This window comes from Bos mutus, chromosome 13 (assembly GCF_027580195.1).
Source record: "Bos mutus isolate GX-2022 chromosome 13, NWIPB_WYAK_1.1, whole genome shotgun sequence".
Classification (NCBI taxonomy): domain Eukaryota; kingdom Metazoa; phylum Chordata; class Mammalia; order Artiodactyla; family Bovidae; genus Bos; species Bos mutus.
Window position 1 is genome coordinate 24,221,189 of NC_091629.1, and position 27,816 is coordinate 24,249,004.

The 27,816-nt window shown below is 45.5% G+C and overlaps 1 long non-coding RNA gene and 1 pseudogene across 2 annotated transcripts; one reads left to right on the forward strand and one right to left on the reverse strand.

Annotated features, from left to right (window-relative positions):
• Positions 1–1,207: 1,207 nt before the first annotated feature.
• On the reverse strand, positions 1,208–27,763 carry LOC138990402 (uncharacterized). 2 transcript variants are annotated; one of them, XR_011466477.1, is made up of 5 exons: positions 26,388–27,763; positions 25,615–25,705; positions 18,775–18,883; positions 8,355–8,512; positions 1,208–1,937 (listed from the first exon to the last, which is right to left on the reverse strand). It is a non-coding gene; the product is annotated as an uncharacterized lncRNA (long non-coding RNA). The 2 variants fall into 2 exon arrangements; XR_011466478.1 differs by lacking the exon at positions 1,208–1,937 and adding an exon at positions 5,221–6,098.
• LOC102279979 (spermatogenesis-associated serine-rich protein 2 pseudogene) lies at positions 21,814–23,744 on the forward strand (annotated as a pseudogene).
• Positions 27,764–27,816: the final 53 nt, after the last annotated feature.

The window sequence follows — 27,816 nt, forward strand, 5'->3', positions numbered from 1 at the left end:
GCATGCCGTGAGGTGCAGCCAAACAAACAAAAATCATTACAAGGATCTAAAAGTAGCCCGAGAGGAGCAAACAAGCCAAGTTTCCACCTGAACCTCAATAGAATTGTTTTATAGGAATCAGAAGAAAAATAGCTGGTAATTCACAGTTCCAAATTTATTTTTAAAAATCTCTTCCCAGGTGGTGGGAAAATACTAGGAACTTAGCTTTGTCTTAAGTGTTTACATCTAAAAGTGTTTTATTCCTATGTTGGTGCTTTTTATAAATACATGATAGACATGGACAGGGTATTACCATAATGTGGATTGGTGCTTACGAAGCATCAAATGCTTTTATGTTAAATATTCTGTCATACTGGTCTTGATTAGTTTTAGTCTTAGTCTTAAGCAAAGACATTTGATCCAAAGCCTGTTTTGTTTTTGTTTTTTTACACATTTGCTGTGAAATCTTGAGAAACCATAGTTCCAGGCTAAATGTCTCAGAGAGGAAATTCTGGGACTGGTTGTTTCCATGTTTCATGCACCATGATTGCTGACCTAGGAACTGGGCAGGGTTCCTTTCTGAAATGAGCCCCGGGCATCTTTCTGCCAGGTCTCAGCCATGCACATTGTGCCTTAAACTGCTGACTGAGAACATGCTTCTGACCGCTGTCCAGCAGTGCACAACTGCTGATGCAGCTGTTTTCCCTGTCCTGGGATTTATCTGGGAGAGGTTGGGATGAGTTAGAGGGAAGAACCTTCTTACAGCGTCCCAAACCTGCCGGTATCACCTGAGAAACCCTCTCAGCAGTTTTCTGGGATGTGTTGATTTCTGTAAACTCCCAGGCTGTGATTTCATGCACCAGGGCATTCAGTGGCCCTGGTGAGGGGGCGGGGAGTGGATCCTGAAGCTTGCACTTCTTCCTAAACAGCCTGGATGACCCCAGGCGGTACCACCACACACCCTCTTTCTAGGAAGTGTGTTCCCAGCGTGGCCAGCGCCTACCAAAGTCGCTGTCCCCACACATGCCCTTAGGTGGCCTTGCATACACTGAGAGGCCATGAAATTTCCGGATGGCTTTGCCACTTCCCAAAGCAAAGTGCTGGTCCTACCCTTGAAGGGAGAGTGCATTTTATAGGTACATGGTTTGTATTTACCTCCAAAAAGACCTGGAGAACTGCTTATTATGTTTTCCTAAACCTGTGGCTTCTGACATTTGTAGCTTAGTCCTAAATGTACGTGCTAGAGTTTGAGACTCTATGTATCTCAAACAGCAAATATGAACTTATTTTAAGCACTCAGGTTTAAAAAAAAAAAGCCTAAATGTCTTTATTTAAAAAGGGGGGAGGGCAGGGTAATAATATTGTAACGTCCAGTTTTGAGTTGTAGTATATAAAATAGGAATAACATTCAACCTGCAATAAATATAATTAAGTGTAGCCTTAGAGCTTTACCTAATTTTTCATGAAGATAGTCAGGTTTGGGGCAGAGGGGACAGAAATAGGAAATTAGAGTTGGTAATGTTGCTCTTTCCAAGATTTATTTTCATCTTTTCAAAATAGGATGGTTATCCCATTAATAGATAACTATCCAATTCTTCTGACCCATTTTGATCAAGTACTTTGAAGTAAATGGGACACTGCCTTCTTGGATTTTGTGTCATCTTGTACTGAGTTATACATCTCATTTATTTTTATTTTCTTCAGTGGCTACTCAACACACACACACACACACACACACACACACACACACCATCTATCTGACACCAGAACTTTGTATGAAAACAACCCAATGGATCTTTGAAAGTCTTCCAATTATCCAGCTGTGTGTTACAGTCCAACTGCAGGAATCCGGTTGATTCAGCCAAGTTTTCTCTAATAAATAAAATGCCGTGTGTTCATCGCATCATCATCTAGAGTTTCAGGCACTGCAGAGATGTTGGAAAAGTCAGGAACTAAGCCTGTGGACAAGCAGAGATTAGCAATGTGCATGAGATAAATTATGCCATGCCTCAGGATTGATTTCACATTGAACTTTGTGGTTCATTTCAAAACACAAGGCAGGATAATAAACCTCACCAAAATCTCTCAGATAACTCACTGCTGCACTCAGGACGTTTATTTCCTTAGTAAAGTACACCCAGGCGTCCCATTAACTTTTTACTGAACCACAGTTTAGCACACATTCTTGCCAAGTTGTAGAGGTTTTAAATAGAGTGAATAATCATAGTTAATACTCATCCTGGCTTTTGTTTTTCTTGTTGCAATGGGTGGGAGGAGGGGGAAGAGGTAAGATTAGGGTTTCAGCATCTATGCCATTCAAGGCATAAATTGAAGTTATTTTGTAAGTGTATTCAAATATATGTGAATTACATTTCTTCTTTATACAACATCCATCTTATCCTGTCTGTCAAAAGCTGAACTTGGTGATATCACATCTTAGGTTTGTTGGAACAATTAATCCAATAACTGATCCCAGAGAGCTGCATACGAATCCCGCAATGAAATGTGACAAGGAATTTCTGGATCCTGGCAGTTTGTTTTTTGGTTACTTCTGAGCCATGCCTACAAGTCATTGCTAAAAAGAGCTGCACATGTGTGAAAAAGTGCTTTCAACATAAAACTAGTATTTTTCAATTTTTGCAGAAAAAAAATGTATCCACTCAGTTTCATATCTTTCTTTTTGACACATAAGTCAAATGTTTCACCCATGATTAAGATGATTCATTCTTAAAACGCTAGATAATAACCCTCTGCTCTGGTCAGACACCTTTACTCCAACCACCAATCTGGGTTTGAACCCAGATGCCTGGTGCTTTATTATTAGAAGAATCTGTGTCCAGTGATTTCAGATATGTAAAACATTAATTCCATAATATCTAGTAATTCATTTCATGTCAGGTTGAATTGTTCCCTCCCATTGCTTAGAAGTTAAATACAGTATTATTCAACTTCATATATGAAAAAATGCATTTACCTGCATTCATTTACTCATCTTATGGTCTAAATCAGCATTTTCCAAATTTAATTATGCATCAGACTTACCTGTAGACTTGTTAAAATACAGATTTGGGGCCCCTGCCCCTGAGTTTTTGGTTCAGCAGTTCTAAGGATAGGCCCTAAAACTCGTATTTCCACTATCCCTGCTGGGTCTGGGCCACACTTTGAGAATCACTGGTGTAAATAAGGTGTTTCGCCCATAAAGCCGTGTTTTTCCTACAGCAGCATCTACCAGTGTCATTGGTGTACAGCTTACAGAAAAACACAATGCAGACATAGATTATTCCTTTCATTCTTTCAAAATTCCTTTTTGTTTCTACTTCCACTGAGCCCTAAGAATGGCTGAAAGTATGCAAAGAAATATGATCAGTTCTTCAAAACCACATTCTCTATTATCTGGCAGGAAGCATCTACTCACAGTCAAAGACAGCCTAAAAATTAAAACTAAAGCAGATCAGAGCAAATGGTTTAAGATGAAAATGCAGGAGAGTCAGGATTCTGGGGAAGTATTAGCTTGGGAGAGATGTGAGCAGGCTACCACCATTTTCCTTCCAGGTGAAAAAGATTTTGTTCTAAATCCCAACAACAGAAAGTAACGATGAATATAGGAGAAAATTTCAACACACAAACTCCGAGTTGCACCTTACAACTGTATCTAGCTACATTTCTAATCTAAACATGTTCCACTGATGTAAATCCATCCAACACAGATGTCATGACTCCAAGAAAGAAGTAAGAGCCTGGCACTAGAGTCAGCTTACTCTCTCTGCCATGACCGGGGTTCAGTCCCTGGTCAGGCAAAGAAGATTCTGCAAGCAGCACAGCCAAAACAACAAACAAGAAAACACACCCCAGCTAGAGATCCTGCCTGGGGCTCAGAAACCAGCATCCCCAGGCTGCCCAGATCAGTTTCCACCTAGAAACAACTGCCACTCCCAGGTGAGACAGGTTCAGGAGTGGCGCTGCCTGCAGCCAGACCTTAACTTGGTCTTGGACTCCTGGCTTATTCACGAGAACCTCAGGGAACACACTGCACTCCCAGATGACATGGTAAAAGCCACATTTTTATATCCACTAAAAGCGCTCAAGAATCAGGAAGTGGGTTGAGATATGACTCTGCACAGTTGGGGTGGAGGAGGACAAGGAGGAAAGGCAAAGTCTTCCTTCTAGAAATATAACATTTTATACTTGGTCTCTGCCCGTATGGGGTGGTCTCCAGAAAAAAAAAGATGAGATCTCTCCCTGCACTGAGAAGCAACAGCATAGCCAGTCAAGTAACATGTGTGCTCCAGGGGCAGCGATGCCCACTCAGGCCTACGTGTGTCTTGTTACTATTAATTGAATGCAAGGTATTATATTCAAGGTACTGCTTCATTTTTTTCCCCAGACCCCTTGGTAACAGAAGCAGGTCTTTTACCCTCCCAGGCAGAATTTAATCTGCCACCTGGATGTTAACCAAGGGCACTTCTTAGGAAGAAGAACAAAATGTTTGAAGACTGAAAAAAGAGAGCCCTGCCAAGAAAACTCACTCATTTGTTATCAATCAGGCAAATCAACTCATTGGAGGCGTCAGTGCTTCGCATGCCCTGGATGACCAGGTAACAGGGTTGTACCTATGACTCTCAAAAGGAATTGAATCCAATTCCGAATTTTAAACTCCGTTTTGGTATTTGTTTCAGGAAGGAATTCTGGCCCTGTGGTATTTTAACCCAGGCGTGCTGGCTGCATGGAAGGCGTCACAGTTTCCCCGCGTGAATCTGGGACAAGACAGCCTTTCAGGGTGAGGGGTAAGTTCCCCCGCACGCCCCCCTGGGAAGGTGGCATCCTATATCAGTTTTCCTGGGAGTTCCTGGTTGTGAGTCAGCAGTCTGGAAAGCAATGGAGGCCAGTCTCAAACGCTGCCAGGTCCCTCTGTTTTCTCCCCCCACTTCACGTCTGTCGATCGTCGTGATCGGTCCCACCTGGCACTTGGTCATGTGTCACAGCCTGACCTGACTTCTCCCCTCCCCTTCCCTAAAGGTGTGCAGAGCTGGGTTCCCCAAGGATTCTCATTACCGAAGCAGAGCAGTGATGCCAACACACAGCAGGCACCGACACGGGGAGGGCTGGGTTAACAAGAGACCCAGGTTCTGTGATACAGGAAATAAAAATGGAACAATTCTAACCCAACTTTTGAGCTCTAGATAATGACATGGTGGCCATAATAGCATCCTTCTTCTTGCTAAAGGCATAATTCAGAGGAGCCAGAAAGGTCTGGACATAAAGGCAGTTGGAGACACAGATCCCATAAAGATGAAATCGCTCAGCAGTAACTGTTTGCCTGGTTTTCATGGGCCTGCTTGGCCCAGACAGTATCTATTTCCCATGGAGAGGGAATTCAAGGGGCAGAAGATACACAGAGCAGCTTCAGAGGGATACTGATGGCTATGAGCGTCAGAAAATGTGTTGCCATAAAAATGTTTACTTCAGTAAATGAGGCAGGTTTTAATTTGGGGACCCTTGAAGCAAGGAAATGGCAGAATGGTATTCTGTTTTACCCTCAATGTCTGCAAAAACACCTCTTCTTACCTAAATAACTGGGCATTCTTGATACTTGAATGTGTACACAGAGAATGTGTACACAGGGAAAGGAAGTTAACATTGAACTTTACAAGCACTGGACTGGAAGTGGAGAATGCAATGTTTTAAATAAAAACTGTATTTAAAATTGGCACCATTATAAAAAAAAAAAAGTCTTGCATGAAGACTTCACAGGACTGGTGTCTCAGGTTCCCATCTTGATTAGACTTTTAAGGTAATGCTGCTGCTGCTGCTAAGTCGCTTCAGTCGTGTCTGACTCTGTGCGGCCCCAGAAACAGCAGCCCACCAGGCTACCCCATCCCTGGGATTCTCCAGGCAAGAACACTGGAGTGGGTTGCCATTTCCTTCTCCAGTGCATGAAAAGTGAAAGTGAAGTCGCTCAGTCATGTCCAACTCTTAGCAACCCCATGAACTGCAGCCCACCAGGCTCCTCCGTCCATGGGATTTTCCAGGCAAGAGTGCTGGAGTGGGGTGCCATTGCCTTCTCCGTTTAAGGTAATAATAGTTGTTAAAATCGCAATCTTGTGTCTCAGAGACTTCACCTGAAAATGCAAACATTAAAAAAGCTGTGAGTAGACAAAACCAAGCAGTCTTCCGCTGGCTCTTCAGAGACCCACCCCCACCCTGGAAAGTCGTGTATTTTTTTTTTCCCTAGGCAAAGCTTTCCTGGGCCGGCTGTTGCAAAGAGGGAACTGAGAACACACAGCAGGTGTCCTTGCTGGCTGCCAGAGGGGGGCAGGCTTGTTCCTTATGCGGGCTGAGGGTAGAGCTGTGTCCTGGAGGGAGGTGTTTTGCCTCCCTCACCCTCCTCGGCTGTGCTGTGTGCAGGTGGCACGAGCAGTTGTGTATTGTAACAACAAGCCCAGAAAACTTTTCCAGGGCCTCCTGGCTGCGTGTCAGCGTGCGGGTCATGGTACTGAATTCAGTCCTAAAGCAGTGGTGGCTGGGCTCCATATTAGAATCACCTGGGGTGTGTTTCCAATTACCCATCCCCTCCCCCGCCATCATTCAGAACTGGACGATCTGGTTACCTGCTTTGGGCTGCCTGGATGTTTCTTCCTGGGCCCCTGGTTCAGAACCACAGTTCATGGAGTATAATCAGACCATCTGGGATATTTGATTGTGCAGAACCACACAGAAATGCTGTGGGTCTTTGCTACTCAAAGTGTGGGTCGGCCTTCAGTGGGCAGCTTTGACTAGAATGAGACTTGGGGAACCCTGTAAAACGGCACTGTCCGCTGGAACTTTCCACAGGAATGTGACTGTCCTCCACCTCTGCTGTCCAGTATGGTAGCCGTGAGGTACACGTGACTGCTGAGTACTCGAAAGGTGGCTTGGGCAACTAAGAATAACCTTTTTAATCTTGTTTTGTCTATTTGAATTTGCATGAGGAAAGCCACATGTGATGAGTGGCTGCAGAGCCAGTAGAGTATTAAGGGGCCGACCTGACCCACAAAGATGGTCAGGTTTCCTGGGGGTCCAGTGGTTAAGCCTCTGAGCTTCCAGTGCAGTGGCCGTGGGTTCTATCCCTGGTTAGGGAACTAGATCACACATACTGCACAGCACAACCAGGGAGGAAAGAAAAAAGCAGGGTAAAGTTTCTTCCTTGGTGTTGAGAAGATGCCCAGGGGTCCTGAGGCTGGTTGGCCGGAAACAGGAGGTGCCTCAAGGGAAGCGGTGCTCACAGGGTGCTCGGACCAGCAGCATCACCCAGGGCCATGTTAGAAAAGCAGAATCTCAGACCCTACACAGACCCCCTGAATCAGAACCTGCATTTAAAATTTTTTTTTTAATTTTTATTTATTTATTTAGGTTCACTGAGTTTTAATTGCAGCATGCGGGATCTTTTAGCTGTGGTATGCAACTCTTAACTGGCACATGGGCTCTAGTTCCCTGACCAGAAATTTAACCAGAGCCCCCTGCACTGGGAGCACAGAGTCTTAGCCATTGGACCATCTGGGAAGTCCTAAAACCTGCATTTTAACAAGGTCCCAGGTGATGGATATGAACATCCGAGTTTGAGAAGCTCTGACAGTAAATGTCACTCTGCTCTTCAGGGGACAGGTGACCATTTACACACATACTCTTCTAGAAAGTCATTCTGCATTGTTGGCACCTGAGAATATTACAGGAAGTACCAAGTGGGTTTCCCGAATAGGTCATGGAGAGCAACACACTTGAAATTGGAGATGGATTGGTTTTCCCAGTAGTCATGTATGGATGTGAGAGCTGGACTATAAAGAAAGCTGAGCACTGAAGAATTGATGCTTTTGAACTTCAGTGCTGGAGAGGACTCTTGAGAGTCCCTTGGACTGCAAGGAGATCCAACCAGTCCATCCTAAAGAAAATCAGTCCTGAATATTCATTGGAAGGACTGATGCTGAAGCTGAAATTCCAATACTTTGACCACCTGATGTGAAGAACTGACTCATTTGAAAAGACCCTGATGCTGGGAAAGATTTAAGGCAGGAGAAGGGAATGACAGATGATGAGATGGTTGGATGACATCACCAACTCAATGGACATGAGTTTGGGTAAACTCCAGGAGTTGGTAACAGACAGGGAGGCCTGGAGTGCTGCAGTCATGGGGTTGCAAAGAGTCAGACACGACTGAGCGACTCAGTTGAACTCAACTGAACCGATTGCTGAATTTGGAAGGCAAGAGAGTCATCTTTTAGTTCTAATAAGCCCCTGTTTTCATTGGATGAAGGAATAACTGTGGAGAACTTCATTGAAGGGCCGAGATCTAACTCAGGGTGAATCTTCATATTCACCCCACTCTTTAAACATGGACTCACGTGGATACGCTGCCAGGAATATTGCTAATACTGGAAATTCCTGTGTGGTACTGATAAACAGAATTGTCTTCTTTCCATATTCAATCCAGGACTGATTCTACATTTTTTCCTTCTAAAGTTCCATAAGATTTTGCATCATTTGCAAGATGAGAGATTTCCTGTGGGGAGAAAAAAAAATAGCTCAACCAAGAAAGTCATTGCATTTAGCAGAAGGAGGCAGAAAATAGAACAAAGAGGGGAATGGTTTTTATGCAACAGCAATTTTTTGTAATAAGTGTGGGGACAGGTCCCCCTGGGAGGACATTTAAGCTGTCATTTCTGAAAGGATAATTGAGACACAGCTGGATGGCGGCAGGGTTTAAAGCCAGGAGCAAACACAGCCAGGAAGTGGAGGAGCAGATGACTCAGCCCCCAGGGCATGGGTAGCTGGGTAGTTTCCGCACCCAGGGGAGCACCAACTGTCATGCTGGCATTGGTGGTGTCCTGCAGTCATCTGGGCGCAGCCATCTTGCTGTTAGTGAGAGGAGAACCCGTCCTCAGGCAGCTCACGCGAGTAATTCAATCACAGCTCTCTGCAGGCTGAATCCTGGACGTTTAGCCCAGACCACCCCTGAATTTCCCTTCCCTAGGGATCTCCTGTCCCCGCAACTCCTTTTCCCAGTTAGCACCCCAATCCAAACATAAAACAACTGGGAACTGGTTTTAGAGGTCTCATTCACAGCTGCTCAGGCCATCTGAAATACCGCCATCAGAAGAATGGGGGAAAGGGACAGTTAGGGAGCTTGGGATGGACATGTACACATGGCTATATTTAAAATGGGTAACCAGTGAGGACCTACTGCGCAGGGAACTCTGCTCAGTGTTATGGGGCAGCCTGGATGGGAGGGGAGTTTGGGGGAGAGTGGATACATGTGTATGTATAATATGGCTGAGTCTGTTTGCTGTCCACCTGAAACTATCACATTGTTAATTGGCTATACTCCAATATAAAATATAAAGTTAAAGAAAAAGAGAAATACCGCCCCCAGAAAGCAATTCAGTGATTTCACACCAACTTTCATCTCCTCTCTTCCTCTTCTACAATAGCTATTTTTAAAAGCAATCATAGACTATCATTAGCAAAAAAGCACAAGATGAAAATAAAAGTGGTGTTTAATTCTGGCATTTTATGTGACTCCACCTACGCAGTGAGGGATCTGGTTAGTCACCTCCTCTGGGGACCTATTAGGCCTGTCGCAGGAAAGCACAGCATCTGAGCTTTGACCCATAACTTCTTCCATTCTACCACAAAAACAAGGATATAGAGAAAAAGTCCTGAAGTATGTTAAAGCACACAATCAAAAAGTTTTTTGGTATATTTTATGTAAAAGTAAAAGAAAACAAGTATAGGTCTAAGAATTGTTAACTCAGTAACAGGAACCGGTGAGATGGTAAAGCTGGTTACCATCTTTAGAGCATCTACCATCCAAGTGCATTTTGAGGATCTGCGGATTTGTAAATTCATAGGGACTGTGAAAAAAAAGTGCTCAATATAGAATTAAAAGTTCTGTGGTGCTTCTCACTCTAAGTGTAACACATGCAGGAAACTGAAAAATTGAGACATGTGATTAAGTGTTAATTCCTATTTGGAGGCATTTGACAAAAAGAATTATGAAAGAAGTTCATTCTCAAATATTATTTTAACCTTAAACAAGAGACAAACTTAGGTTACCTTTTTAAAAGAGATACACTGATTTTATCATAAATGGATGTTGAATTTTGTCAAAAGCTTTTTCTGCATCTATCAAGATGATCACATGGTTTTATTCTTCAATTTGTTAATGTGGCATATCACATTGATTGATTTGCAGATGTTGAAATATCCTTGCATCCTTGGAATAAATCCTACTTGATCGTGGTGTATGATCCTTTTAATGTATTGTTGGATTCAGTTTGCTAATAATTTGGTGAGGACTTTTTCATCTGTGTTCATCAGCGATACTGGTCTGGTTTTGGTATCAGGGTGATGCTGGTCTTGTAGAATGAGTTTGGAAGTGTTCCTTCCTCTGCAATGCACCAATCATTTTTATACTTTTATGAAGTGTGTATTTGTTTTGCCATTGATGGTAGAGGACTATTTGTGTTTATCATTCTTTTTCCATTTGTGTGCATGAACTAGGGGTTTAATAGAGATGAGAGCATGTATTTTTCCATTTTTCATTAATCTAAGTATTTATAAACCAACCTTTATGTATTTGAAAAAGCTAGGGCTGTTAGTAAAGCTAGGCAAGTTTCACAATACTATTGTTCAAAGAAGAACATGATTTGTCACATTTTGTGACTTTATCTTTTAAGTTACTTTGATAATTGTTATGGATTGAATTGTATCTCTCACACACACATACACACACACACACAAATATGTTCAAATCCTATACCCTACAACCTGTAAATGTGACCCTACTTGGAAATAGCCTTTGCAGATATAATCAAGTAAAGATGAGATCACACTGGAGTTGAGGGGGTGGGACCCTACTCCAATGACTGCTGCTGCTACCGCTAAGTTGCTTCAGTCATGTCCGACTCTGTGCAACCCCATAGACGGCAGCCCACCAGGCTCCCCTGTCCCTGGGATCCTCAAGGCAAGAACACTGGAGTGGATTGCCATTTCCTTCTGTAATGCATGAAAGTGAAAATGAAGTTGCTCAGTCGTGTCTGACTCCTAGCAACCCCATGGACTGCAGCCTACCAGGCTCCTCTGTCCATGGGATTTTCCAGGCAAGAGTACTGGAGTGAGTTACCATTGCCTTCTCCAACTCCAATGACTAGTGTCCTTATAAAAGGAAGATTTGGATACACACAGGGAGAATGCCGCATGACCATGGAGGCAGAGGCTGGAGTTACTCTGTCACAAGCCAAGGACTGCCCACAAGCACCAAGAAACTCAAGGAAACGCACAGGACAGACTCCCCCAGGCCCCTGCAAGAAGGAACCAACCCTGTTTTATTTCAGACCTCTGGCCTCCAGAACTGTTGGAGAATATATATATCTATTGCTGCAGCCACCAGGTTAGTGGTACTTTGCTATGGCAGCTCCAGGAAGCTAGTCCTGTGATGCTTCAGAGAGCGACACTGAAATAGAACCAAGTTTATCAGCTTACCAGTCTCTCTGATGGGACCTTAGCTGTCATTTCCAGGGAAGAATTGTAAGCACTGGTGAATATGGGGGAAATGGCACGACCCTGTTTAACCCTTCAGCACCCCTTACCAGGTGAGAGCCATAGGCCTCGCCAAGCTGGCCACCTCTGCAGCAGTGCTTCTGTGGGAGAGCCATCCAGGCAGCCCCTGGAGATGCCAGGGCCACATGGCCCCTGACCAGTACTTGGACACACACACCCCTGAAAGCCCCCCAAGGTGGGACTAGACCCTGCTGCCATTCTGCAGGGGTGGGCTTGACCCTGGGCTTGTGAGATGAAGCTTAGTCTGGGGGCACGGCGAGGGGGCGGGGGGTGCTGGGGTACATAAGAGAGACCCACGCTTCTGCAAGTCCTGCTCCCATTCACTCATAAGCAGGTGGGCAGGCTGAGGGCCCAGCCAGCAGCAGGAAGAAGGAAGAGGGAGGGCTCTCCACAGGAGACATCAGCTTCGAGGAAGAAGCAGATGCTGAGGCTGGAGCCAGGCTGGGAGAGTAAGACTTCACTAGGGGATGGGAGGGTCACAGCCCCAGCCTCTGGACATCTGGAAGGTGAGCAGGGACACAGAGCGTGCGGGGGCCGGGGTGAACCACGGCCTACTTCTGCCTGTGCTGAGCACTGAATGTCCACCCTCCGGGGCTGCTAGCCTGAGAGCAACGCCGCCCCCCCTAGAGCATCTGCCATGTAAGCCCTGTGTTCAGAGACCAACAGACAGAGAGCCCAGTAGATGTGACTCCCCACAACACCAGCATGCCCGCCAGTCCTTGTAGGGGACAGTGGGGGACACTAAGTGTTAAAGCCCCATGTCCAGGTCTCCAAAAGCATGTTTTCAGAGAGAAAGTGGATTTCTGCAGCAGTGTGTGGAATTGAAAGTCTGGATATTTCTGAAGGTCTGGGATGCTAAATGTCCTCCTTTGATAACAGAAATGATTTTAAAAAGGAAAGAGGAAAGGGAGGGAGGGAAGAGAAAGGGAAAGGCAATAAGAAGTCTCCAGAGGGAAGGGACATTTAAGAAAAAATAAGGTTTCCAACAGGAAGTGAGTCGACATATAGCATGATCATGATTTTGAGGAATTGAAGGGGAATAAGAAGAGAATTCATTTGGCTTTGATGCTGGAAACATTTCTCTTTAAATGTCCTGGGAAGAGTGATGTTGGATTCGCAGAGAAGGAAAATTAATCTTAGCTTGTGATGAGGCTGCAAAATGAGCACCAGTTATAAGTGTGTTAATGTGGTTTGTGTCCAGTCTTTAGAATCAATCTCTAAACCAAGTCTAGAAAACTGACTTACTGTTTCCGAGCAGGACGTACCTGTGAAAATAAACCTGCAGCTGACAATGACCGTGTCACTGAAGCTGTCACACATTTGTCCTCCCAGTCAACCCCAATGTTTTGGGCACCAGGGATCGGTTTCATGGAAGACAATTTTTCCACGGACCAGGAGGTGAAGGGATGGTTTCAGGATGATTTAAGTGCATAACATTTATTGTGTACTTTATTTCTATTGTTATATATCAGCTCTGCCTCAGATCATCAGGCTTTAGATCTCAGAGGTTGGGGACCCCTGCTTTACACGACCTCTCCTCTCCTGAATCTGCTGGGTCTTTTGTCTGTTGTTCAACACACCTTGCAGGGCGCAGCTCTGTACCCTGGACCTGGTGGTTCCCTCTCTCTCCTTTCAGCTGAGCAGATCTACCCTTCTGCCTCCATCCTGTGTCCCTCAGCAACCCCACTGGATGATGGCCTCACTGCCCATTTGGAGATGGCTCCTCAAGCTGACTACCCAATGGAGGAGATGAGGAATGGTCTCTTAATACCCCCTTAAAAAATAAAAACACGCGCCAAACATGCTGCTAGGGCTACTGCTAACTCACTTCACTCGTGTCCGACTCTGTGCGACCTCATAGACGGCAGCCCACCAGGCTCCCCCGTCCCTGGGATTCTCCAGGCAAGAACACTGGAGTGGGTTGCCATTTCCTTCTCCAATGCATGAAAGTGGAAAGTGAAAGGGAAGTCTCTCAATCGTGTCCGACTCTTAGCAACCCCATGGACCGCAGCCTACCAGGCTCCTCTGTCCATGGGATTTTCCCGGCAGGAGTACTAGAGTGGGGTGCCATTGCCTTCTCTGCCAAACATGCTAGCATGGGGAAATCCCAGTGTCTCCTTCAGAAAACTCTCCTAAGGTTTTCTGATCTCAGCAGGGAATCTGATCTATCCTTCAATCTTCCCTGTTAGCTCAGATGGTAAAGAATTTGCCTGCAATGCAGGATACTGGGGTTCAATCCCTGGATTGGGAAGATCCCCTAAAGAAGGGCACACAACCCACTCCAGTATCCTTGCCTGGACAATTCCATGGACATGGAGAATTCCCTGGACAGAGGACCCTGGCTGTCTACAGCTCATGGGGTCACAGACAGACACGACTGAGCGACTAAGAGACAACTATGTTCTCGAATCTGACCTATTCTTGATCATTTCAACTTGCTGAACAAAAGCAACACAGACCTTTCTGTTCTGGCCATGCTCATTATGAATCACACTTAAACAGGGCACATGCCCCTTTTCTTGCCAAGAAGAGCAGAGGGACAAGCCAGTTCCCCATGAGCACCTTGCTACTTGGATGCAGGCCCAGCAGTTCCCACCCTTGGCTGCAGAATGCCAGCACCTGGGAAGCTTTGGAAAATCCCAACCACGTTCAGACCAACTCCCTCAGAACCTTGGGTGCTGAGGCCCGGGCCTCAGTGTGTCTTAAAAGCTTCCCAGGTGATCCCAAAGAACAGCAAGGCTAAGGACCGATTCACAGGCTGCAGCTTCCAGACTTTTCTAGGACTTTGGCTACATATTAGCATCACCTGAGAGCTATAAAGCTGCTGATGCAGGCACCCCACCCTGGAGACTCTAATAGGTCAGGGCTGTGACCTGAGCCTCAGGGTTTTATCAAACTCTCCAGGTGTAATGTACGACCAAGGTTGAGACTTGCTGGCCTTGACCAGTATATAACAGAGCACTGATGGGGGCGGGAAGGAGTGGGTGAGAGACCCCATACCAGGAGTCGCAGGGTCTCGCCTTGAAGGGAACCTCAGCGGAGAGGAGTTAAGCCACAGGGCATGTGATGGTATTTAGTGGAACCCAGCTTTTCACTCACATCATTAGAGAACTGGGGAGTGGGTTAGGTGATCAAATCCCACTTTTAATTAGAAGAAAGCTTCTTATTTCTTCCCTTGTGTCTCCCCCAACTGCCCTGCAACAGCGCCGTGGGCCCCTTCTCCCCAGGCAGCTGCCAGCATCCCTGATGTGAATGCAGTGTTAGAGCATAGCAGGGCAGCCCCAATGCCCACCACGGTGAGGGGGCCCTGGAAAGAGGCTCCAGGACCTGAGCCCCTTAGGCATCCCTTCCTGTGGACCCCAGGGAGCGGTGGACAGAGATTAGGGCAAGGAGTTATCTCCCAGTGCTGCTGCTTCTAGGAGTTTCCAAATGAAACCCAGAGTGGGGATGATTCCGGTGGAAGGCAGTAATGGGTGTGACCACAGATTTCCCCAGGGCTCATGGGCCCCTCCCCTCCCCCTCAGCAGTAGGCCGAGTCCCACGAGGTGGCAAAGGGCCTCGTGCTCCCCACTCTGGAGTCTGTCCTACAAGCCTCTGCTTCTGTGACTTGCTTCCAGCCTACAGAACAAGGAAAAGGTATGGCTGTCACTCCCATGTATGTGCTAAGTCGCTTCAGTTGTGTCCGACTCTGCTACCCCACAGATTGTAGCCCTGACAGGCTCCTCTGTCCATGGGATTCTCCAGGCAAGAATACTGGAATGGATTGCCATTTCCTCCTCCAGGGGATCTTCCCCCACTCAGGAACAGAACCCTCATCTCTTAAGTCTCCTGCATTGACAGGCAGATTCTTTACCACTGGCGCCACCTAGGAATCCCTAGCAACTTAGCACATGTACCCCCTTGAATACATAATAACACAGAAAAAACTGTCTTGCTAGTGATGAAATAAGATTTATATTTTAAGGCAGGACAAGAAAAATTCAACATAAAATTCCCTCTCTGCATTTGTCTGGACCTCCTTCCTCCCCAGTGTGCCGTGTGCATTTGAATTACACACAAACCTTGAGTGCCTCAAAGATAAGAAGGCTTGCTCAACCATGAAGATCAATTTTTTCTTTCTTCTGATGCCAGCAACGCAATTTCTTAAAAGAACAGTGTGTTTTCCCGGCTCTGGAGAGAGTCATGGAGACTTGCTGCTCGCTTTGCAGGTGCTTACCGAAACTGTGTGTCCAGTGAACTTTAGGTAAAATATCAAGCTGTCACTTGGACATATGATCCTTTGTCTTGAAAATGTGTATGTCTGTGTTTTCCGCTTCTAATAGGTGAAACAGTTCTCTAAGCTTTCCAAGAATCTGCTTCCCAGGTTATAATCCTCAATTTGGCTAGAATAAAATTCCCTCTTGTTTCTTCATGATAGTGAACTGAATTCTTATCAACAGTAAAATGCGTTAGAGTGACAGATGCTCTCTGCTGGCCATGAAGAAGCAGCTGCCACGCTGTGAACAGCCCAAGGAGACAGCCACATGCCAGGGGGCCATGGGCTGCCTCTGGGAGCTGACAACCAAATGAACAAACAGACGGTGGCCCGGCCATAGGTAGCAAGAGAACCCTGACCCACAGTCTGCAGCAACCAGTCCAGGTAAACCCACCTATAGCAACCAGGAAGTCGGCTGCCATGTACAAGTCAGACCTGTAGGAAATCAGACCATTGCCTCTAGCCACTGGTCCAGGAAGCAAAACCATGACCCCTGTAACCACTGATCCAAAATGCCCAGAACTTGTGTTGTACGAAAGGAGAGAAGTTAAAACTCCCTTTGACAAAACAATCAGAACTTGATTAATAACTGATAGCCTCCTGATTTTGTCCTGATTTCCAATGTGGGACCAAGCAGAGGCCAACAAGCTCCCGAGCCAGCCACAGCTGGTCAGCTGCATCCAGTCTCCCCAGTCCAGCGGCCCCAGTCTGGGCACACCTGACCTGAAGCTGCCTCTTTGCTCCATTGTCAAGCTTTCCCGCCCCTCTACCTGCCTTTGAGTCCCTGCCAAATGCAAATAATGGTGGCCGACTCCCTTGCTATTGAAAGCTCTAAATAAATGGTCTTTCCTTGTTCCCATTTGGTCTTCATTTATTGCCACTGAGCCAAGAGCCTCAGCCACACAGCTGCAAGGAAGTGAATTCTGCCAGCAAACATACCAGCTTAGAGAACCCAGCAGAGGGTGCAGGGGTCTCAGCTGAGGGCATAGCCCCCACCAACACCTGGACTGAAGCCTCGTGAGGATGAGAAACCTGGCTAAGCTGCACCCAGACATTTGACCCAGGGAAACTGAGAGGTGACACACACGTGTGCTATATGTTGGGCTGCCACATGTGCAGTGATGTAACATGCAGCCACAGGGAAGTAGTACACAGATCCTTATACGCGAGGAGTGATTCAGCCTGGAGCCAAGCCTGGACTCTCTTCTAATACCTATGCCAGTTAGAATAGCCAGTGCCCTCAAATACCATGCCTGAGGGGGTACCACTGCCAGAAGGGCAGCAAATGTAACAACAAGTACCACCTGAAGCAGAATTACTGGCACAACTACACCAACATTTTCAAACAAGCAATGATACAAATATTAAGAAGTCAGACATATGATACAAGAATCAGACCTCCCGCAAAAGGGAAATGGATGGAAATATGAAAAGAACATTTTGATACAGAAAGTGACAAGTGGAATAAAGAATAGATGGATACAGGGAATTGCTTGTTGGTTCAGTGGTCAGGACTCTGTGCTCCTCCTGCTGAGGGTCCAGGTTCGATCTCTGGCCGGGGAAACTAATATCCTACGAACTGCATGGTGCAGCAAAAAAAAAAAAAAAAGGCTACAAAGAACCAATGAACAGGGAGATGTGACCCAGGCCCTCTCCAAGGGACAGCAGAGGAGACTGGAGAGGGAAGGTGGAGAAGTTAAAAGGCTCGGAGGATGGACGCTGACTTGCAGATCCAGAAGGAGACCGGTAAGGGCCTGAAGGCATGTCTATAAGTTCCCCAGAATGTAGACGGATGAGAGTCTATAGCTGGAGAAGGCACCTCACTGTGGATGAAGAAAAATTCTCAGACCCCATCACAGTGGAATTCAAACACACTGAAGACAGAGCTGCTGTTTCCCAGCTTTCAGATGACGGAAGCCGACCACCTACAATGAAGCAAGAATGCAGTTGACCTCAGGCTTCTCCACAGCGTACAGGGAATTTGATTTTTTGAATAAATATAACTCTGAACCTAGAACTTTAGAACTCACCAAACTGTCACTGGACTATAAGGACATAATTAAAAAAAAAGAATTCTTGGGTCTATAAAGTCTTCAAAAGTGCACTCTGTGCCTAAGGTGCAAACATGCAAAGGACCACAGAGAAAACAGGTCCTGCAAAGGCTCTGAGGCTGGAAAAAGCCCAGTGTGTCCAACAAAGAGAAGACCAGAGTCCAGGGGCAGGGAGTGGGGAGTTGGGGGACCATGGGGACCGGTGCAGGGTGGGCCTCAAGGTGGGGCACAGTGCCAGAGTCCTTCTGTTGGCCTCAAGAAGGACTCTGAATTTCCAGAAGCACTATGAGAAGCCAGATGGTGAGCAGGAAAGCAATGTGACCTGACTTCGGTTTTGACTACAGTATAGCAAGTCCCCATACACAAATCAGTTCTGTTCTGAGAGCGTCTTTATGAGTCTGACAAAGTTAGTCCAGGTACCAAATCAGCGATAAAGCACTGTACTGTAATAGGTTTATAATACTTTTCACATGAATGATACATTAAAAAAAAAACAACAACAAAAACATTTTTAATCTTACAGTACCTTGAAAAGCATAATAGTACAGTGCAATGGAGAAGGAAGTGGCACCCCACTCCAGTACTCTTGCCTGGAAAATCCCATGGACGGAGGAGCCTGTTAGGCTGTAGTCCATGGGGTCGCTAAGAGTCGGAGACGACTGAGCGACTTCACTTTCACTTTTCACTTTCATGCATTGGAGAAGGAAATGGCAACTCACTCCAGTGTTCTTATCTGGAGAATCCCAGGGACAGGGGAGCCTGGTGGGCTGCCGTCTATGGGGTCGCACAGAGTCGGACATGACTGAAGTGACTTAGCATAGCATAGCTCAGTGCAATAGCTGGCATACAGGAACATGTTCACATCTTTCAAAGTTTTCGACATGAAGGTTGACTTACTGTATGTCCTTCTGCCTGCTGTGTGTACAAAGATCCTCAGAGGGCCAGACTGGATGCAGTGTTTCAGGGAGAAGCCTCCTTCTTCTGTGGAGTGGTGGCTCAGCCCAGGCTGGTGGGAAGGGAGACGGAGAGAAGGGGACAGATTCAGGTTACATGTTGTGGGGAAAGCAGGAAGGTGTCACTGATGTGTCTGTAGTTGGAACGAAAGAAAAAGCAAGAGTCTTGTCTTCGTAGGGTTTCAGACTGTAAGCAGACATTTTGCGGGGATCAGTTTGAAAAATATAGAAATACCAAATCACTATGTTGGGCAACAGAAACTAACATAGAGCTGTGGGTCAATTACACTTTAGAAAAGAAGAGATCAGATTTTTGGTTACCAGAGGCAGAGGGGAGGAGGAGGAGGGAAATTGTATGAAAATAATCAGAAGGTACAAACTTCCAGTTATAAGATAAATAAATAAACCCTAGGGATATAATGTACAACATGATAAATGTATATAACACTGCTGCATGTTATATGTAAAAGTTGTTAAGAGTAAATCTCAAGAGTTCCCATCACAAGGAAAATATTTTCTATTTCTTTAATTTCATATTTATAAGAGGTTTTGGCTTTTTAAAAAAATTATTTCCCTCGACCATGGGTGGATTTTTAAAATTTGTACTCTTTTTTGGCTGTGCGGCCTGCAGGATCTTAGTTCCCCAACCACAGATTGAACTTATGCCCCCATGCATTGGAAGCACAGGTCTTAACCACTGGACCACCAGGGAAGTCCCCTCATATCTATCAGAGATTATGGACGTTCATAAACTGTGGTGATCATTCATGATGTATGTAAGTCATCTGCATACCGTATACTTTACATGTATACAGTGCTCTATGCCAATTATATCTTAGTAAAACTGGAAGAAAAAAAGGTGAGAAAAAGCAAGAAATTAAGGATAAGGCAGAGATAGGGAAGCTTGGGGAGAGTTTTAGGGGAACAAATTAGGAGCTCTAACTTCAGAATGTAAACACTGAGTAGCTGTTACCTCCCGGGAGTAGAAGATGTAAGGGAGTTATCAGGTACACCAGAAGTTAGAGTTGGGGTTATAGATCTGTGATCAGTGGTAGAGATAATGTGTTTAATTACCCAGAGAGTGTGAAGGGTATGGTGCTGGGTGGGGGGCAAGCAAAAGTGGGGGGCACTCGCTGGAGTCTGGTCATGCAGGAGGAGGCAGCGGAGAAGGAGGAAGACTGGATCCAGAGGACATGCTGTTGGCACAGAAGCCAAGAGAAAACGGGGTTTACTTATAGGAGAGAAATTAGCCTGTGTGGAGTAAAACTGAGATTGGAAATGTCCTGGCAGTGGTGAATGACAAAGCTGTTTCAGCCTGACATCAGGCCAAATACAGATATACAATTAATTCTCAACAGATGAGTCACACAGAAGAAAAATAATAATTCAGTGATGTAAAAGTTTCTGTTCTGAAGTCCAGCCCAAAGACTAGGAAGAATGAGGGGCCTGGGAGGTGAGCAGGGAACAGAACAGCATGGTAAATCCTTCAGTGCACCTGGGCCGAGTCAGGGGACAGTTTTCAAATAAACCAAAGACAGCCAGGAGTCTTTACCTCTCATCCCTCCAAAACTGCTCCCCTCTCAGTAAACAGCACCACTGTTCACTGAAGGGCTCCCCCTGAAACCTAAGCAGCTGGGGGGATTCTTTCCGCCTCTCCTCCACAGGGCTTCTTCAGCATGCCCTGAGGACTCGTCCTCCCACTGGGCGAGGTGTGGGGTATAAACAGGCACTGGTAAGCACACCCACACACAATTTCTAAAATGCCACCCTGAGCGTTTCATTGTAACTCAACTGTTTCAAAAGAGACACTTTTTTTCAGTTAATGTCAACAATTATTTGCTACTTTTAAGGCACAGGCCAGATTTAATGAATTTATGGCTAAACTCAACTACAATGTAACCTAAATTACATCCAGGGACTTCCTGGGCAATCCAGTGGTTGAGACTCAATCCCTGGCCAGGGAACTAAGATTCCACATGCCATGCAGAGTGCGACCAATTATAAATAAATAAACCTAAATTGCACCCAAACATAACCCAGGAGAGACATATAAACAAGCATGCCCTGGGGACTCTACCTGCATGGTGTAGGGAGGCAAACTTTCCCTCTGTTCTCTTAGAGTCTCTGGCTGTGCCCAAGACTTAAGCAGCCACAAAACAGATCAACAGAAGTAAAGCATACAAATTCTATTTTTACACATGCATAGGGGCCTTGCAGGAAAATCACCAAAGTGATTAAGCCTAAGTGCTTATATATTTCATTGAACAAAGAGTGATTGTGGGAAAGTAACTGAAATTATGAGGAAGCAAAGAGAGGATAAGGGTTCTTTTCATCAGGTTTGTACAGATTCTTCTTGGCTTCATGCCTGCTAAGTTACTTCAGTTGTGTCCGACTCTGTACCACCCCATGGACTGTAGCCCGCCAGGCTCCTCTGTCCATGGGATTTCCCAGGCAAGGATACTGGAGTGTTGCCATTTCCTTCTCCAGGGCAATCTTCCTGACACAGGGATCAAACCCACATCTCTAATGTCTCCTGCATTGGCAAGCGGGTTTTTACCACTAGCACCACCTGGGAAGCCCTTCATATACTCATCAAATAACCAGAGTGCCTAGAACAGTGTCTGCCTCTCAGTACAGAATCATAACTGAATACAGGATGGAATGAACCACTCTGGCTAAAACAAGAACTATGCTTTTCAAATGCCCAAAGAAAATATGAAGAGAGAAAGTACAGTCAGTTTCACCAAAAAAGCACAGAACTCAGGAAGTGGCAGGGGATTATAAAACCCCCATATCATAAAACAAGATGGAAAAATTGAAAGAAATTCATCAGTTGGGTTTAAAAAGAAAATTCAATTATATAAATGTTGCTTCAAAAAGACTCATCATAATAAAAAGATGCAAAAAGATTTAAAATAGCCTTTCCTCTTCTCAGACCCCAGAGCATCCGGAATGCAGAGCCAGAACTAGGGAACATGGCGACTGTGGGGGCCCAGGATAGAATCTCCCTGGAAAAAGAGACATGAATGTCTACAATGATATTTCTTGACACAAATTTGATATGACAGAAGAAAAGGAGATCGATGGCTAGTGAACAGGATTTCAAATAACCAGGATTTTATATTTATCACCTCCAACTACAGCCTTCGGTCGCCTCCTTTTAAATCAAAGATAACTACAGTCAGAACCAAGACAAGGCAAAATAATACTTTTCTTCTGCATTTTTTGAGATTAAAAAAACCTGAAATGTCTAGCAAACAAAACCAGAAGGATTCAGCAGGATTCATTTTTGATTTGCAGTCCAATACTGTACTGGCCCAACGAGGAGCTTTTGAAAACATGAAAGAAAAGATAAATGCAGTGCGTGCAATAATAGTTCCCAATAAGAATAACAATGAAATTATCCTGGTTTTGCAGCACTTTGATAATTGTGTGGACAAAACAGTACAAGCATTCATGGAAGGTAGTGCCAGTGAAGTACTCAAAGAATGGACAGTAACAGGCAAGAAAAAGAACAAAAAGAAGAAAAGCAAGCCAAAACCTGCAGCAAAACCAAATAACAGTATCCCAGATTCCAATAAATCGGTTTCCATTCAAGAGAAACAACCTGTGCCCTCCTCAGAGAAAGGTGGTATTAATGGTTATCATGTCAGCGGTGCCATCGATGATACTGAGTCTGTGGACTCACTCAGTGAAGGTATGGAGACACTTTCAACAGAAGCCAGAGAACTGGAGGATCCTGAGTCTGACACATCAGAAATGCTGGATGGAACAGGATCCTTGCTGGAGAATGGTGTCTCTGACTTTGAGGCCAGATCTTTGACTATGCGCTGTACTCAGAATTCTCAACAAAATAGGAACGTTGCCAAGTCTCTCTCAAGAACTACTGTAGGACCTCAGCTTTCAAATCTAGGCATGGAAGATGTTCCCCTCTCTTTCACCAACAAAAAGCTTGGTTCTAATATTGAAAAATCTGTGAAAGACCTCCAGCGCTGCACAGTGTCTCTTGCATGATATCAAGTTCTAGTTAAAGAAGAGATGGATGCTTCTATTAAGAAAATGAAACAAGCTTTTGCCAAATTGCAGAGCTGTTCAATGGATCGGGAAGTGGCGTTGCTTGCTGAAATGGACAAAGTAAAATCTGAAGCAACTGAAATTTTGCTTAGTCGTCAAAAGAAAGCCGAACTTCTAAAGAAAATGACTGATGTGGCTGTTCAGATGTCAGAAGAGCAGTTGGTCGAGCTCAGAGCTGATATCAAGAACTTTGTTAGTGAACGTAAATATGATGAGGATCTGGGACGAGTGGCCCGATTCACCTGTGACGTAGAGACCCTGAAGAAGAACATTGATTCATTTGGACAAGTATCCCATCCAAAGAATAGCTAGTCAACATGATCTCAATGTAGCTTGGTTACATCTATGTCTTTGAGTAACCCATGTGATGCCTCTGCTCCCAGCCTTACAAGTGCTAACAAGAAAACCTCGGCACCGGGGGAGACACCTACAACCACAGCAAACTCCTGTGGCTGATCCTACCAGGCTCATCGAGAGGTATTGCCAGGAAACAGACGAGGACAAGGCTACAGGCCACAAGGCCCAAAGTCCAGTGACCCCACGAACCAAGGGCAACATGACAGCGTGGGTCGTTACAGAAATAGCTCATGGTATTCATCTGCTTCCAGGTACCAGAGTGCTCCACCCCAGGCACCAGGAAACACTAGTGAATGGCGCCAGGCTCACTCTGCAGGGACCAATGGGACTGGAGCCAGCATGGAGCCCAGCCCACCCAAGCCCTCATTCATTAAGAGGCTCCCCCAGCACAAACCTAGGACCTCTCAGCCTGAGAGGTCCTGTGAACTCCTGAGGAAAATTCCAGCCGGTCTCTCTTCTTTCCCACACAATTCAACTTGGTAACTGGACTTTAGGAAACTTCTAGTTAGATTTAATAACAAAAAGAAGTTTACGCATATCACTTTTTATGCCATTCTAAATATTTAGCCATTCTAAATATTTTGGTTTCTTCTCTCCTTGTTTCCTCTTTACCATTTTTGGAAGGGAAGCTGTTTTGTTTTGTTTTTTTCCCCCTTGACCTTTCCCAGTGAGATGGATTGATTCTGATTGGTCATTCCCACCAGAAATTACAGGCAACTGTTGCCAGGTTTCCCAAGGGTAAGCAGTGTTTTTCCCGGGGCTCCAGGCCTTCCAGAGGCCTGAGGAAGCCTTCCTCAGCCAACCCGGCTGTCCAGGCGTTCTGGAGGAGATGCATCACAGCTGGTCTTGCTGCCTTTCTGTCTAAGCAGAAGCCACACATGCCTGTCGGGTTCCCTGTAAACACCAGGGGAGGCAGCGAGGGGGTTGTGTACAACCCTGAATTGGCCAGAAAAGGGGAAATTGAATAGGTGAAAATGGAAGAACCCTGGGACACATTTGATAATCTGCCTGTGCTCCTAAGCCGTGCCTGAGACTGACACTCAGATCGCGGTTTTAGTCTCTCGCTTGGCACCATAGCTTAACCTGCAGTTTCTTCCATATGCCCAAGCCTTGTTTTCTATTACCTTAGGCTGCAAACCAGTCTAGGGAAGTCTATGGGAAAGTAGCATTAATTCAAGGGAAAAAAGTATTTCTTCATTTCAGTGTTTGAAGATTTTTGTTTCTATTGTTCTCCCTCTTTCCTGATTCCCATTCTGACCCTGAACCAAATTTATAGCAATATAATTAGTGTTAATCTAAGGTGTCAACCATCCAAAAATTGCTGCAGTCAATCTTTAGAGTTGAATTAATAAAAACAATTGCATAAATGTTAAAAAAAAAAGATCTAAAATAGAGGATAGACTAAAAAATGTATTGAACATAAACACAAAGAAAGTGGGGGTCATGGTAGGAATTTCAGAATAAATCAGGACAAAAACATTTAATGGGGCTGCTGCTGCTGCTAAGTCACTTCAGTCGTGTCCGACTCTGTGTGACCCCAGAGACGGCAGCCCACCAGGCTCCACCATCCCTGGGATTCTCCAGGCAAGAACACTGGAGTGGGTTGCCATTTCCTTCTCCAATGCATGAAAGTGAAAAGTGAAAGTGAAGTCGCTCAGTCGTATCTGACTCTTAGCGACCCCATGGACTGCAGCCTACCAGGCTCCTCCGTCCATAGGATTTTCCAGGCAAGATTACTGCAGTGGGGTGCCATTGCGTTCTCCGTTTAATGGGGCAAAGGAGGCTTATTATACTGATAACTGCCATCCATTGTAAAAGCATAGTACCCATAAATATTTATGTACTGGGTAACAGCATGACAATGTTAGAATACAAGAGGTAGAAAATGCAAAGAAAAATGTCAGAACTCCAGTTGAAATGGAAAATGTTCATTTTATTCAGGAATGGGATAGGGGAGAAAGCAGGATATAAATTAGAAGACTGGCAAAGAAAATTATAAGAATAAATGACACAAACAGAATAAATGCAAAAGATGAATTCACATTTAATTAGTTGGTGTTTGAGTTCAGGAATAAACAGTTTTGAACAACTACTATACGCTAAGTATGAACTAGATTACGGGGAGCATTTAATAAGCCTTTTCTGATAAATATGGAATTTTTTTCAAAATAGATCTTATACTAGGTCACAAAGAAAACTTCAAATAATTTCAGGGTGGCTATGGGGATTGATCAAGGAAACGTTACCCATTTACCATTGCAGATGCATAAATAAAGAGAAGCTATCATTATCCTTGTGGTGACTGTACAGCTCAGATCCTGGAATACCAAACCACTTTTTTCAGGACACTCACCTCTATTTGCCCTGCTCAACAGAGGAAAGAAACAGATTGCCAAGTTGCCAGCTCTGGGCAATGCTTCCAGACCAGGACTGCTTGGTTTACTCTGGAAGGGAAATAACTTCATTAGAAATGTCATTTTCTTGGCTGGCTGGTCCTCAGCTGACAGCAGTGCGCCCAAAGCACTTGTGATCTCTGCGGCTGACTGGAGTGCACACTGCAGTCTCCAGGGACCCGGGCAGGGGGAGACCAAACCTGCCAAGTGTGAGAATGTCCCTGAGAGGGTCCAAGGTTCATTATTTTTAAAAAGGTTTTCTTTTTTTTCCCCCTCCTGGAGTTTTCTCTGACCACCTATCTCAAATCGCAGCCTCCCTAGCACCCTCTCTTTCCCTCCCCAGGTTCATTTTTCCTCCATGGCACGTTTCATCAACCATGGCACATATCTTCCTTGTTTGTCTGGTTTATTGACTCTCTCCCCATGAGACTGAGGGTTCCAGGAGAACACAACGTTTTGTCTGTTTGGTTCCCTGCTGTAGCCCCAAAGCCTACAACAGAGCTTGGCACATACACAGTTGCTACTCAGTAAACAGTTTGGTTGAGTAACCCCCAAATCCATCTCTACAGTAGAATGTTTACCTGGGGGGAATACAGCCTAATGGGTCCCAAGTTCTAGGATACATTGAGCCTGTGTCCACAAGATGAACGAAGTTTTCAAGAGGGTGCTAGAAAGGGAGAAAAGGAAAAGAACAGGAAGAAAGGAGCAGAGGCCATACCTGTTCAGTATTTACCTGCTGCTGCTGCTGCTGCTGCTAAGTCACTTCAGTCGTGTCCGACTCTGTATGACCCCATAGACGGCAGCTACCAGGCTCCCCCATCCCTGGGATTCTCCAGGCAAGAACACTGGAGTGGGTTGCCATTTCCTTCTCCAATGCATGAAAGTGAAAAGTGAAAGTGAAGTCTCTCAGTCGTGTCCGACTCTTAGCGACCCCATGGACTGCAGCCTACCAGACTCCTCCATCCACGGGATTTTCCAGGCAAAGTACTGGAGTGGGGTGCCATTGCCTTCTCCAAGTATTTACCTGGGGTTGTCTACAAAACACAATCGTTCCTGGTAGAGGAAGGGAGGGAAGGGGGAGAGATGTGGGGCCAGGTCTGCCTCTGTCTGCTTCGCCCTTCTTCCAGTGTATCCAACCGCAGAGGAATTCCTGACACTTTTACCTGCAAAACCAGTAAGAATCCATACTTCACCTCTGCGCTGGCCACCTTTCTCTCAATCTGAGATCATTTCAAGTCTCCTAACTTGTTTCCACCTTTGCCCCTTGCAATGGACTTTCTGGTACAACATCAGACCCATTTTTCAGCAATGTAGCCAGACCACATTACCCTCCATGTAGACCCTGGTGATTTCTACCCAGCAGCTCAGAGCCTCTATCCCTAGTCCTCTTTGCAGGTTATTCCTTTCCTCACCTGCCTGAATTCCACCTGCTCAGGCTGGCCTCCTCGGAGCACCCCAGACACAAGGACTCCCCAGCCTGCTTACTTTGTCTCCAGTTCCCACTGCTGACAGCCTCTACAGCCCAGATAATTAACTGACTGATGCTCATGGGTCACCCTCTGCCCCTGCACCCACCCCACCCCCGTCCAAGTGTCCAAGTAAGTCAGTTCCACCAAGGGCAGGGAGATCTTTGTTTGGAATCAATAACAAAGATCTTTTGGTCTTCTGTCCTCTAGCTCATCTCCAAACATTACAGCAGTGCCTGGCACAAAAGCAGGTGCTCAATTATTCACGAAATGGTTGACTTGGAACAGAAGACGAGCACAGTGGGTTCCGTCTTCCTGGGAGTCTAGCTGAATACAAAGGATAAATTTGGGGATTTTTAGAAGGTCTGGGGCAGAAAGGAAACAAAATATAAGATTTCTGTCCGTTGGCTTCCTTTTTCTGCTCCGTCCAAAAACGGTGTCTCTGAGTTGTTCTTTTGTTTTTGTTTTTTTTGAGACACCAGCTACTTTGGTAACCTTTAGGTATTTCTCTCCAGCGGGGAAGTGAGAGAACTTCCCCTCACCAGGGACTCGCCAGACCACTCCTGGTTCGGGGCGGTGAACCCGCCCGCACCCCCTCGCCTCTCTGCCTGTGCGCGTCGCCCCCACCAGGGGTGAGAAAGGTCTCCCAGCGCGGAGCCGAACCACATCCTCGCACTCTCGCGGGCCGGGGGCTGG